Source organism: Coregonus clupeaformis, unplaced genomic scaffold, assembly GCF_020615455.1.
Source record: "Coregonus clupeaformis isolate EN_2021a unplaced genomic scaffold, ASM2061545v1 scaf2293, whole genome shotgun sequence".
Classification (NCBI taxonomy): Eukaryota; Metazoa; Chordata; class Actinopteri; order Salmoniformes; family Salmonidae; genus Coregonus; species Coregonus clupeaformis.
The window spans coordinates 49,083-62,982 of NW_025535747.1; positions in this window are offsets into that span (position 1 = coordinate 49,083).

The window sequence follows — 13,900 nt, forward strand, 5'->3', positions numbered from 1 at the left end:
GCCAGAAATCCCAGGAGTCTTCTGACTGACTACAATAATGCAAATACTGTCTCTGGGGCTGATCCATTCCATGGAGACTGCTGTTCAAAAACTTGTCACGCATACTGTATCAATGTTATACTGTTCCAAAAGGATGCAGGCTATTCATATGCTGAAGAATTTCAATGTTTCCCATACATTCTTTTTAATTTCATTTTACCATAAGGGAAGGGACTTTTTGGCCAATGTATTTGCGTTTTAACTTTCATATCGCTCATAGCAAAACATGTAAATAAGCATTGAGTCAGTTTTTCATGTTGACTCATTCTTGTTTTTGTCTTTAATCAATACATCCTGGCATTTGGTCAGCTGTCAGTCAAGAAGGTAGGGGAGAGGTGAGTCTGGGCATGATCTGTCAGTCATTATCAAGCCAGAAGTCTAGTCTAGCTACTGTACCATGATGCAGAGTGACATCAATGTAATGGTGTTGTATATGGAAGCCAGACACCACATGACACATTACACACATCTTGGTGGCAAATGAAACCAGGTAATGAAACGCACACAGATGAAACATAAAGTCCATATACTGTCTGTCTTCTTTCTCTCCCCGTGTTGGTGAGTGAGTTGAAAGTGAATAGAGCTGCATAGTAAGAGGATGTCGCTTGTGATTGGGCAACCCCCCACCCACTAACTGTAGTCATCCCTTCCTCCTTTCTTCCTACCACCTCTCCTCCTCTACCAGCTGCGTGGGAGGGGTTCTCTCAGAAGAGGGGGAATTGTGAAATTATCTGAAATAGAAACACTGTACGTTTAGGAGAATTCAAAAAGAGACTCAAAGTAAACTTTCTGTGTCTCTGGAAACTGAGAGAGGTTCTTCAACATGATGGCGTACCTACCCTCTAAACCAATTATTTTCGTACCTCCATGTGAATGACGTCCTCCACTTAAGCGTTGGCAGTTTGAATGGACAGTGAGTAATCTGGATGTCTAGCAAGCACTCATTATGGACTGACTGCACATTGTCAGAGAGTTTATGATGGGACAAGACGTTTGAGAGAGAGTGCACTGCAGAGCCTCACAGAGGAGAGAGGAACCCCCAACCTTGCAGCTCCCACTTAGCTCAGGGGAGGGGTCAAGAGACCTGACCTCACTTCCTGTTGGGGCTACTCACAAGCATTCCATTGTCTGTGAGAATGTGACTGGGCTCTTGGGACTCCCCACATCTGGCAGCTTTTATTACGGCCCCTGCATGGTGAAAAATCTGTCGATGTGCCCTTGAGCAAGGCACAACCCTAATTTCTCCTGTAAATCGCTTTGGATAAGAATGTCTGCTAAATGACAAAAAAATGTAAATGTGAAATGTCTTTCTTGTAAGTGAACATGGATTGTTGTGACGCAGTCTGTGGTTACTTGACTTGTCTCCAGCCCTATGTAGTAATGTGAAAGTGAGAGAGAGCGAGAGACAGACAGACATGGAGAGAAACAAAACCATTTTCCGTAATGTCTAGCAAGCAGACCTGAGCAGAAAATAGTTGTATTTTGTAGTTTATTAGAAAATACCAACTTTTTCAAATACTCAAGGTAGTCCATTGGTAGTCAGAATTAGAGAATCGCCTAAAGGAAATTATTTCCTTTGATATTCAAATATAGGTTTCAGAAAAAACAAATCACATTTAAAATAATTTTGAATACATCCCAGAAAATCAAATACTACTTTAAGGTATTTGGATATATGCAAGTTATTAAAAAAAATATATATATACAGTACCGGTCAAAAGTTTGGACACACCTACTAATTCCAGGGTTTTTCTTTATGTTTACTATTTTTACATTGTAGAATAATACCTTGTCACAACACAACTGATTGGCTCAAACGCATTAAGAAGGAAAGAAATTCCCCAAATTAACTTTTAACAAGGCAATTGTTAATTGAAATGCATTCCAGGTCACTACCTCATGAAGCTGGTTGAGAGAATGCCAAGAGTGTGCAAAGCTGTCATCAAGACAAAGGGTGGCTACTTTGAAGAATCTCAAATATAAAATATATTTAGATTTGTTTAACACTTTTTTTGGTTACTACATGATTCCATATGTGTTATTTCATAGTTTTGATGTCTTCACTATTATTCTACAATGTAGAAAATAGTAACAATTAAGAAAAACCCTTGAATGGGTAGGTGTGTCCAAATTTTGACTGGTAATGCATATATACAGGGCATTTGGAAAGTATTCAGACCCCTTGACTTTTTCCACATTTTGTTATGTTACAGCCTTATTCTAAAATGGATTAAATAGTTTTTTTCTCCCCTCATCAATTTACACACAATACCAATGACAAAGCAAAAACAGGTTTTTTGAAATGTTTGCAAATTTACATAAGTATTCAGACCTTTTACTCAGTACTTTGTTGAAGCGTCTTTGGCAGCGAATACAGCCTTGACTCTTCTTTGGTATGACGCTACAAGCTTGGCACACCTGTATTTGGGGAATTTCTACCATTCTTCTCTGCAGATCCTCTCAAGCTTTGTCAGGTTGGATGGGGAGCGTCACTGTGCAGCTATTTTCAGGTCTCTCCAGAGATGTTTGATCGGGTTCAAGTCCGGGCTCTGGCTGGGCCCCTGAAGGATATTCAGAGACTTGTCCCGAAGCCACTCCTGCATTGTCTTGGCTGTGTGCTTAGGGTCATTGTCCTGTTGGAAGGTGAACCTTTGCCACATTCTGAGAACTTGCTCCAGAGCGCTCAGGACTTCATCAAGGATCTCTCTGTACTTTCCTCCGTTCATTTTTTCCTCGATCCTGACTAGTCTCCCAGTCCCTGCCGCTGAAAAACATCTCCACAGCATGATGCTTGCCACCACCATGCTTCACCGTAGGGATGGTGCCAGGTTTCCTCCAGATGTGATGCTTGGCATTCAGGCCAAAGAGTTCAATCTTGGTTTCATCAGATCAGAGAATCTTGTTTCTCATGGTCTGAGAGTCCTTTAGGTGCCTTTTGGAAAACTCCAAGCGGGCTGTCATGTGCCTTTTACTGAGGAGTGGCTTCCGTCTGGCCGCTCTACCATAAAGGCCTGATTGGTGGAGTGCTGCAGAGATGGTTGTCCTTCTGGAAGGTTCTCCCATCTCCACAGAGGAACTCTGGAGCTCTGTCAAAGTGACCATCGGGTTCTTGGTCACCTCCCTGACCAAGGCCCTTCTCCCCCGATTGCTCAGTTTGGCCGGGCGGCCAGGTCTAGGAAGAGTCTTGGTAGTTCCAAACTTCTTCCATTTCAGACTGATGGAGGCCACTGTGTTCTTGGGGACCTTCAATGCTGCAGACATTTTTTGGTACCCTTCCCCAGATCTGTGCCTCGACACAATCCTGTCTCGGAGCTCTACGGACAATTCCTTTGACCTCATGGCTTGGTTTTTGACTGACATGCACTGTGGGCCCTTATATAGACAGGTGTGTGCCTTTCCAAATTATGTCCAATCAATTGAATTTACCACAGGTGGACTCCAATCAAGTTGTAGAAACATCTCAAGGATGATCAATGGAAACAGGATGCACCTGAGCTAAATTTCGAGTCTCATAGCAAATGGTCTGAATACTTCTGTAAATAAGGTATTTCTGTTTTCAATTTTCTATACATTTGCACACATTTCTAAAAGGGGTATTGTGTGTAGATTGATGAGGAAAAAATCTATTTTAATCAATTTTAGAATAAGGCTGTAACTCAACAAAATGTGGAAAAAGGGAAGGGGTCTGAATAATTTCTGAATGCACTGTATATACTGAACAAAAATATAAACGCAACGTGCAACAATTTCAACAGTTTTACTGTTACAGTTTATATAAGGGAATCAGTCAATTGAAATAAATTCATTAGGCCCTAATCTATGGATTTAGCAAATTTAAAACTATAGTTATCCCAGGACTGCTAGCAAGCTGTTACGGGGGGTCGCAGTTCCGGAGCGATCCACTAGGTGTCATCCTCCGACAACCTTTGGCACCTCCTCACTCATAGTCTGGACTAATCAGTATCCTATTGGTGTCACCTGTGTCTACCTGTTCACCTGTGTATTTATGCCCTCACTTCCCTGTGTTCCCTTGCTCAGTTTTCTCTGCTAGTTTCTCGATGCTCAGCAGTACTATGACTGTCTAAGAAGGAAGCTAGCGGTGGTTTAAATCAATTAAAATAGTTAAACATTGTTTGTAACTAATGTAGAGAAGAGTCGGAGAAGTGGTGCGAGCGCTATTCTCCTCGCGGAGATGGCGAAAAATGGGAATTTTAGGGTGATTCCCAGGATTGGGATCACAAACACAGTTAGGTTTGCGTGGAAGGAGAAGGACATTGAGCCTTTTGGAAGGGAAACGTTTGGGAGGACTTTGTTGATGGGAGTGTTAAAGCTGGCGGTAAAGGACGTGATGTGCCTCCAGGCGAACCCCTTGGAAGGGGCTTATGATGTGGTTTTTCACACGGAGGGGAAGCATGACGAGGTCATGAAAAAGGCGAGGGAGGTGGAGAAGGCCAGGCCGATGTGCTAATACGAAGTGACAAGCTTGGCCAAGAACAACTTCAGGGTAATAACAGTAAACATGTATAACCCGCATGTTAAGGATGAGGAAGTGAGGGCTTTTATGGGGAGGTATATGGACAATGTCTCCTCGGCAAGGCTCCTCAAAGACTCGCTAGGGTTCTGGAACGGGAGGAGAAGCTTCCAGGCTCTGTTGAGGGAAGACCCAAAGGGCCTGGGAGGTTATCTTCATCCTCCAGCTCTGTTCTCCCTGGGGGCTGACAGGGGGACATTGTTTTATGCCCGTCAGCCCCCTTTCTGCAGACGATGCATGGCCTATGGCCATAATTTCGCCTCATGTGGGGCGAAGAAATGCAGGGTGTGTGGGTCTGAGGCACACGAGGCGAGGGACTGTGACGAGTCGAAGAAGTGCCACGGGTGTGAATCGTCAGCACACCTGTAGAGGGAGTGTACGGCTCGTCACAAGTCGTATGCAGCTGCAGCTGGTGGGGGAGCAGGGGAAGGAGCGGGGGATGGAAGAGGAGGAGGAGGAGTTCCAGACCCAAGCGCAGGGCCAGAGGCAATACCATCGACGACAGAGAAGAAGCCAAGAACAGCAGCGGGAGGAGAGGGGGACGGTCAGGGGACTGCCGTAGCAGTTCTGGAAGGAGAGGTGGTGCTGGAGACAGAGACGGAGGGGAGTGTGGGAGAGGAGGTGCCAGAGATGGAGGCGGCAGAGGGAGAGGAGGTCGGGGAGGAGCCAGCCACAGCCCTGGGAGGAGAGGAGAGGAGAAGGGGGGAGAGGGGGGGGCCGGAGTGGGGGGGAAAGCGAGATGTCGAGTGCCCAGGGGGATGAGGTGAGGGAGATGATGGAGGAGCTGGTGATCAAGGGGGGCTGGGTCTCCCCACTGCCGGCGTCTCCAAAGAAGAGAGGGAAGAGGAGGGGGAGATCCTTGGACAGGAAGAGGGAAATGGGTGGTGGGGGAGGTTGGGGGGCCAAGCATGTGATGGGGGAGAAGGGCGCTGTGGGTGAAGAATCTCCTGTGTCCTCGCTGCACAGGGGGGAGGGCTCAGGATTTTCTGCACTGTTCCCAACCTGTTTTGAGATTGGGGTTTTGGAGGTGGTTGGTGGTGAGCCCAGGATGCAGGGAACCCAGGAGCCAAACACCATTCCTTGGGTTGGAGAGCTGGAGGGGAGTGGGGGGGCATCTGGGGTGGAGATGGAGTCCCTACAGGAGGAGATGGAGCAGAGGAGCATCAGGTGAGCCAGAGGAGCATCAGGTGAGCATCAGGTGAGTGTTTTGTTTTTTAGGGTTTAGTAGGTTGTAATTTGTGAAATGTATTATGGCAGGGATTATTTTTGTTACTTTAAATGTGAGGGGAATAAGGGAGGATGTTAAAAGAAGGGCGGTTTTGGGGTATTTAGAGGGGGTGGGTTTTGATGTTTGTTTTATACAGGAGGTTCACCTAAGGGATAGTGGGGATGTAATAAGGTTTAAGAGGGAGTGGGACAAGGGAGAGTCGGTTTGGGATATAGGGGGGTGCACTCATCGGGGGTAGGGATTTTGTTTGGGAATAGGGAGGTGAAGGTGGAGGGCACTTTGGTAGGTATGCAGGGGAGGGTTTTGGGGGTGGATATCACAGTAAGGGATGATAGATATAGGGTAATTGGGGTGTACGGGCCACAGTTGGCGGAAGGCAGGAGGGAGATGGTGGACTGCCTGGCGCCGCTGTGTGCCACAAATAGACACTTGGTGATAGGGGGGGATTTTAATATAGATATAGGGAGGGGGAGGGACAGTAGTGCAGGTGCCATCACCGGGCTAATGGCGTGCCATGGTCTGGTAGATGGGGGCCTGCACACTGCTCCGACGATGGTAGGTCCAACATGGCGCAACTCCAGAGGGGTCGAGCGGAGGCTCGACTATATTTTTCAATCCCGGTCACTGGGTCAGTTGTCTGGGCGTTTGTTGCCTGTGTTTTTTTCGGATCACGACGGGTCCCGGGGGGATCGATGGCCGTAAGTGTGCTGTCACTTCTTTACAAGAAGGGGGACGCAACAGACCTTGGCAACTGGCGGCCGTTGACCATGCTGTGCGTAGATTATAAACTGCTTGCGAAGGTTCTAGCGGACCGGTTGCGCACAGCCCTTCCCTACGTCGTCCATGAGGATCAGACGTGTGGGATAGAGGGCCGCTCTATTAGGTGGAACCTGAGTTTGATTAGGGACTCCATCACTTGGGTAGAGGATAGAGGGCTGCCGTTAATGGTAGCAGCACTTGATCAGGCTAAAGCCTTTGATCGAGTGAATATATATTTTCTTTTCAGGGTGTTAGGTAGGTTAGGTTTTGGGGAGAAGTATATTGGGTGGATCCGTGCTTTATATGTGGGAGCAGGGTGCCGGGTTAATGTAAACGGTCACATGGGTGACGTTTTTGACCTCGCGTCGGGGGTCAGGCAGGGGTGCCCGCTCTCGGCACTCCTCTTCGTTCTGTACATGGAGCCTCTGGGGGCTGCCATTAGGGCAGACACAGGGGTGGAGGGCTTGCTTATCCCTGGGAGCGGTGGGCTGCACGTTAAGATGACGCAGTACGCCGACGACACTTCCTTGTTACTTTGCAAGGACTCGTGCCTGACTAGGTCCCTTGCCATCATTGGGGAATTCACCCGAGCGTCGGGGGCGGTTCTCAATCACGCGAAGTCTTCCGTTAAATTTTTCGGAAGATGGCGTGGGAGGACGGATGTGCCTGGGGGGTTATCTCTCTGTATCTGGGCCCTGAAGATTCTCGGGGTCTTGTTTGAGACCTCCGGCTCAGCGACGCTGAACTGGAACAGGAGCATTGCAGTGGTACAGAGGAAGCTGGGGATGTGGAGGGCTAGGTCGTTGTCCTTTATAGGCAAGGTCCTGGTCCTCAAGGTGGATGTGTTGCCGTCTCTTTTGTATATGGCGTATGTCTACCCATTGCCAGCTAGTCTGAGGAGGCCTTTAGTGAGGCTAGTGTTTCAGTTCATGTGGGGTGGCAGGCTCGAGTGTGTCGCGAGGGTTCGCATGCTCTGTCCCATCGGGGAGGGAGGTAGGGGGGTACCACATTTCCCCCTCAAGCTGGACTCGATTTTTGTTTCTTATTTGTTGACTGAGCTGGCTCATCCGGTAATACACCTGTCTGGTTACTTCCTGCGGGTGTTCTTCTCTTACCAGGCGAGAAGCGTAATGGTGTGGACTAACACGGGTCCTCGGGCGGAACAGCTGCCGTGGCACTTTGGCTATGCGGCCAAGTGGCTGTGTGGTCACCCAGAGATTGAAGTTGCCCGAGTAGGTTTAGATCACAGGCACCTGTACGAGGAGGTGAGACAGGGGAGGGTGTCCCGGGCCAGTATTGGGTATCCCGGCTGTGGTTTGGGAAGGAGTGCAAGTGCGAGGTCTGGATAACAGGCTCAAGGACCTGAATTGGTTGAGCCTCCATAAGGGCTTGCCCGTACGTTCCATCTTGTACGGGCGTGGCATGACTCGATCCCCCACCTGCCCAAGGCCAACTTGTGGCGGGGAGGAGACATTGCGCCATGTTTTTTGGGGCTGTGCTTTCGCCGGGGTGGTATGGGCTTGGGCACAGGTGTTGATAGGCAGGGTGAGGGGGGATTTTGTTGTGACGTGGGCTAGGGTAGAGAGAGGTGTAGGGAAAGCGAGGGGGACGGTTAGGGACAGGTTTCTGCTCTGGTTTCTCATAAGCCTCTTTAAACAGGGGTTGTGGGAAGCTAGGCAGAAAATGGAAAGGACAGGGAGAGAAGGGGGTGGGGATAGTGAGGAGGGTGGAGCAGAATTTGAGGGGGTGAATGAAGAGAGAGGAGAGGAAGTGGGGGCAGCATGCTGCTCGGGAGAGGTGGAAGGGGGGTTTAGGGTTAGGGTTAGTGTAGAGGGGTAGGGATTTAGGATTTGTGTGTGTGTTTTTAGCTGGGTATAAAGGGGGAGGGAAGGTTCTCCCCTGGGGTGTAATTTCTGTTATTGTTCGGTTTTGTGGGTGTTTGATATATATTGTGGTGGGTAGTTTTGTATTGTTATTTTTAGTGATGTTGGGAATTAATGGTGTGTGTAATGTGTATGATGATGTATGGTGTGGATTTCTGAATAAAAACTTTTAATCACTAGTCAGTGTCTGATCGGAGACCTATGTACAGGTACTTGAGAAGTGTTCTCCCTGTTTCGTTTTATGTTTCAGTCGTAGGTAGTATTTCATATTTTGGCTGTCAGACGGTTTTTGGAGACTTATTTGCTCCGACTTTCTTTTATCGTGATAAGTCCGTTATTTTGTATTTTGGTTTCAGGACCACCAATAAAGATCCTTGTTTCACCATCTCTGCCTACTGTATATCCTGCACCGCATCTGGGTCATACCTCACACCAAGCAAAATGTCCCATTGAGTAAGTGCAGATATTGTGACTCCTCAACTCATCTCCATACCTCCTCTCAGACCCAACAAGGCAAAGTGGTAATAGAGATAGGATCTGAGTTTCCTTTGTAGATGCTGGCCAGCCTTCACTAGGGAAGTTATCACAACAGTCAAGCGTAACTGTTCTCATGCTCTATTTTTAAATGTTTACCTTTATTTAACTAGGCAGTTAAGAACAAATTCTTATTTACAATGACGGCCTACCCCAGCCAATGCTGTGCCAACTGTGCGCCGCCCTATGGGACTCCCAATCACAGCCTGTTGTGATACAGCCTGGAATCGAACCAGGGGGTCTGTAGTGACGCCTCAAGCACTGACATGCAGTGCCTTAGACCGCTGCGCCACTCGGGAGCCCAATTCAGGTGAAAGGGGACTTTCCATGGCTAAATGGTATACATTTAACCTATTTTCTACGGTGTTTACAGATGCAAGGCTGTTGTCAACGTCATGTACAGGAATTTCAATTTGGGTTAAACTAGTTAAGGGGGACCATCATTTACTGTACACTGAATGCACAAGGTCTAGTTTTCACCGAGCAGTCAAGACAATACTAAGAAAATATGCTGTTACTATTGTGCATGAGGATCGCTGGGTGAAATCCACTGTATATTCCTGTTAATATTACCTTGTTTGGATTTGAAATAAATATATAACTACAGATGTAGAGAAAAGCAGGGGAAGGATCTCTTACTCCCATCACTTCCTCTTTTTGAGGTCAGAGAGCAGCGCCACAAAGCCTGGACATAAGCCTTCCTCTTTCCTCCACAGATGCTTCAAAGTACCTAAAGTTAGACTTTATATTTTTAGCGCTGTGAATGTTTCTTAAGTCATGTGCATCTGTAACCCATTCTTGTGATACAATGAGACCTGATGGTCACAATGACATGCATAATGATACTCTGAGTATTCACATTCAGGTCAAAGGATGAGGACACTTTTGTCACCGTTAGTCTTGTCACGCTCGTTGAATACAGGATTGGACCAAGGTGCAGCGTGGTATGCATACATATTTATTAATGAAGATAAACACTTGACAAAACAACAAAGCAACGTAACGTGAAGTTCAAATGGCTAACACATAAACAAGCCAAACCTGAAACAAGATCCCACAACTAAGGTAGGCAAAATGGCTGCCTAAGTATGATCCCCAATCAGAGACAACGATCGACAGCTGCCTCTGATTGGGAACCACACCCCGCCAACATAGAAATACACAACATAGATATTCACATTACATAGATATTCACACCCTGACCAAACCAACTAGCGAACTCTATGTCAGGGCGTGACAAGTCTCCAGAGTGACATATTTGTCCCCAACTGATGATTGAGACAGAAGGGGCGCAGGGTTATTTTAGCATTATCTCATGGCCTCATTTTAGTTGAGGTTTACCAGTAACTCGAAAATTTTTACTTTTCTAGTGCAAATATGCTTTACCTCAAAGCAGTTATACTACATACAATACCCCTATTTTTGGTTCTATCTGGACAACACCCTGTCGTTCTCCGCTAACATCAAAGCGGTGACCCGATCCTGCAGGTTCATGCTCTACAACATTCGCAGAGTACGACCCTACCTTATACAGAAAGCGGCACAGGTCCTAATCCAGGCACTTGTCATCTCCCATCTGGATTACTGCAACTCGCTGTTGGCTGGGCTCCCTGCCTGTGCCATTAAATCCCTACAACTTATCCAGAACGCTGCAGCCCGTCTGGTGTTCAACCTTCCCAAGTTCTCTCATGTCACCCCGCTCCTCCGCACACTCCACTGGCTTCCAGTTGAAGCTCGCATCTACTACAAAACCATGGTGCTTGCCTACGGAGCTGTGCGGGGAACGGCACCTCCTTACCTTCAGGCTCTGATCAGACCCTACACCCAAATGAGGGCACTACGTTCATCCACCTCTGGCCTGCTAGCCACCCTACCTCTACAGAAGCACAGTTCCCGCTCAGCCCAGTCAAAGCTATTCGCTGCTCTGGCACCCCAATGGTGGAACAAGCTCCGCCACGACGCCAGGACAGCGGAGTCACTGACCACCTTCCGGAGACACTTGAAACCCTACCTCTTTAAGGAATACCTGGAATAGTATAACGGTAATCTATCTACCCCCCCTCCCCCACCCCCCCATTAAAAAAAAAAGAAGAAAAAAAGGGGTGGTTGTCCCACTGGCTATCCTAAGTTGAATGCACCAATTTGTAAGTCGCTCTGGATAAGAGTGTCTGCTAAATGACTTAAATGTTAAATGTTAATCTTGGTACTAGGGTAGTGCTGCAAACAGTCAGAACATTAGAGAACAGGACACAACTAAAAGGGCTTTGCATGTGATCATGGTTCAACACCATATTCTGCACTCTATTTTATGAATACAGCATAGGGCATGTTCTGAGAATTGTCAATATGAGTTCTGGATGTTCAAATCAATGGTGTTACTGTAGATGAACAGGAATCCCAGCCAGAGGCCTCAGCTACAGCTGCTTCCAGCCACTCTGAAAAATCACTAAAACCTGTGCCATTAACCATCAGTAAGTATCCTGAGGCGCTGTGTGATTCAATCAATGGAGACAGCAGGCTGTGTGTGCTGCTGGTTGGAGAGGAGGTGTGTGTGGTCAGCGGGGTCTACATTTGACTCATTTCTCTCTGCCTCCTTCTTTCCACTCCTCTCCTCTTTTGACCTCACCCTCTCACCGTCCCCCCCTACTCACAAGGCAGGCAATACGCTTGACCTCATCTTTACTAGATGCTGTTGTTCTACTAATCTCACTGCAACTCCCCTCCAAGTCTCCGACCACTACTTTGTATCCTTTTCTCTCTCCCTCTCCTCCAACACTACTCACTCTGCCCCTACACAGATGGTAATGCGCCGTCGCAACCTTCGCTCTCTCTCTCCCGCTACTCTCTCCTCTTCCATCCTATCATCTCTTCCCTCTGCTCAATCCTTCTCCCTCCAATCTCCTGATTCTGCCTCCTCAACCCTCCTCTCCTCCCTTTCTGCATCCTTTGACTCTCTATGTCCCCTATCCTCCCGGCCGGCTCGGTCCTCCCCTCCAGCTCCGTGGCTTGATGACTCATTGCGAGCTCACAGAACAGAGCTCCGGGCAGCTGAGCGGAAATGGAAGAAAACTAGACTCCCTGCGGACCTGGCATCTTTTCACTCCCTCCTCTCTACATTTTCTTTATCTGTTTCTGCTGCTAAGGCCACTTTCTACCACTCTAAATTCCAAGCATCTGCCTCTAACCCTAGGAAGCTCTTTGCCACATTCTCCTCCCTGCTGAATCCTCCCCCCCCCCCCCTCTCTGTGGATGACTTCGTCAACCATTTTGAAAAGAAGGTTGACGACATCCGATCCTCGTTTGTTAAGTCAAATGACACTGCTGGTCCTGCTCACACTGCCCTACCCTATGCTTTGACTTCTTTCTCCCCTCTCTCTCCAGATAAAATCTTGCGACTTGTGATGGCAGGCCGCCCAACAACCTGCCCACTTGACCCTATCCCCTCCTCTCTTCTCCAGACCATCTCCGGTGACCTTCTCCCTTACCTCACCTCGCTGATCAACTCATCCTTGACCGCTGGCTATGTCCCTTCCGTCTTCAAGAGAGCAGAGAGTTGCACCCCTTCTCAAAAAACCAACACTCGATCCCTCTGATGTCAACAACTACAGACCAGTATCCCTTCTTTCTTTTCTCTCCAAAACTATTGAGCGTGCCGTCTTTAGCCAACTCTCTTGCTATCTCTCTCAGAATGACCTTCTTGATCCAAACCAGTCAGGTTTCAAGACTGGTCATTCAACTGAGACTGCTCTTCTCTGTGTCACGGAGGCTCTCCGCACTGCTAAAGCTAACTCTCTCTCCTCTGCTCTTGTCCTTCTAGACCTGTCTGCTGCCTTTGATACTGTGAACCATCAGATCCTCCTCTCCACCCTCTCCGAGCTGGGCATCTCCGGCGCGGCTCACTCTTGGATTGCGTCCTACCTGACCGGTCGCTCCTACCAAGTGGCGTGGCGAGAAGCTGTCTCCGCACCATGTGCTCTCACCACTGGTGTCCCCCAGGGCTCAGTTCTAGGCCCTCTCCTATTCTCGCTATACACCAAGTCACTTGGCTCTGTCATATCCTCACATGGCCTCTCCTATCATTGCTACGCTGACGACACACAACTAATCTTCTCCTTTCCCCCTTCTGATAACCAGGTGGCGAATCGCATCTCTGCATGTCTGGCAGACATATCAGTATGGATGACGGATCACCACCTCAAGCTGAACCTTGGCAAGACGGAGCTGCTCTTCCTCCCGGGAAGGACTGCCTGTTCCATGATCTCGCCATCACGGTTGACAACTCCGTTGTGTCCTCCTCCCAGTGCGAAGAGCCTTGGCGTGACCCTGGACAACACCCTGTCGTTCTCCGCTAACATCAAGGCGGTGACCCGATCCTGTAGGTTCACGCTCTACAACATTCGGAGAGTACGACCCTGCCTTACACAGGAAGCGGCACAGGTCCTAATCCAGGCACTTGTCATCTCCCATCTGGATTACTGCAACTCGCTGTTGGCTGGGCTCCCTGCCTATGCCATTAAACCCCTACAACTCATCCAGAATGCCGCAGCCCGTCTGGTGTTCAACCTTCCCAAGTTCTCTCACGTCACCCCGCTCCTCCGCACACTCCACTGGCTTCCAGTTGAAGCTCGCATCTGCTACAAGACCATGGTGCTTGCCTACGGAGCTGTGAGGGGAACGGCACCTCCGTACCTTCAGGCTCTGATCAGTCCCTACACCCAAACGAGGGCATTGCGTTCATCCACCTCTGGCCTGCTGGCTCCCCTACCTCTGCGGAAGCATAGTTCCCGCTCAGCCCAGTCAAAACTGTTCGCTGCTCTGGCACCCCAATGGTGGAACAAGCTCCCTCACGACGCCAGGACAGCGGAGTCACTCACCACCTTCCGGAGACATGTGAAACCCCACCTCTTTAAGGAATACCTGGGATAG